This window comes from Solanum tuberosum, unplaced genomic scaffold, assembly GCF_000226075.1.
Source record: "Solanum tuberosum cultivar DM 1-3 516 R44 unplaced genomic scaffold, SolTub_3.0 scf00144, whole genome shotgun sequence".
Lineage (NCBI taxonomy): Eukaryota > Viridiplantae > Streptophyta > Magnoliopsida > Solanales > Solanaceae > Solanum > Solanum tuberosum.
In genome coordinates, this window is record NW_006239074.1 from 175628 (window position 1) to 176382 (window position 755).

A 755-nucleotide genomic window follows, 5' to 3' on the forward strand; every position below is an offset into this window, starting at 1 on the left:
TGTGTAGTGTAATATATATATATATATATATATATATATATATATATACTCCATTAATTGAAGCAAATTGAGTGGATAGGCAAGAAGAAATAGAAGAAAAGAGCAAGTTGTAAATTTAAGAGAAATGAAGGGTTAAATGTGATAATAATAAAAAGTAATTTGGCTAGGGTTGGAGTGCGAGCTTACTAGACTGTAAAAAAGAGCTTTGCAGTGCAGTGTCATTTTCTAGTTTGCTCATTTCTAAAGACAACATATATTTCCGTGGGGATTATTATATCTGTCATGTTACCACTCTTTATTGCTGCATTTATGTTGTCTCTCCTCAATATATACTCACTCCGTCCTATTTTAATTGTGGTTTTAAATTTTATTTTACGCCCATTAACATAAACAATAAACTCTGTTTCAAAATAGATGATGTTTTTAAGTTGAGCACACTCCTTAAAGCAAACTACGCATTCCTAAAATGTAAGATGTATGTTTTCTTTGTACTAACTTACCTTTAATAAATACGTACCTTTTAAAAATATGTAATTTACTCTTTAGCCGTTTTTTATTATGTAAATAAAGACAGGTAAAATTAGAAAAACATCATTGATTTTTTCTTGATTATATAAAACACCACTTATTTTAAATAAAATAAAAAGGTAAAAATATCACTTATTTTGAGACGGTAAAAATATTTTTAGTAATACTTTTTTAGAATTGAGTAGTATTAAAAGAAGAGTACTTCTTTAGTGTTTAAGGGCATATAT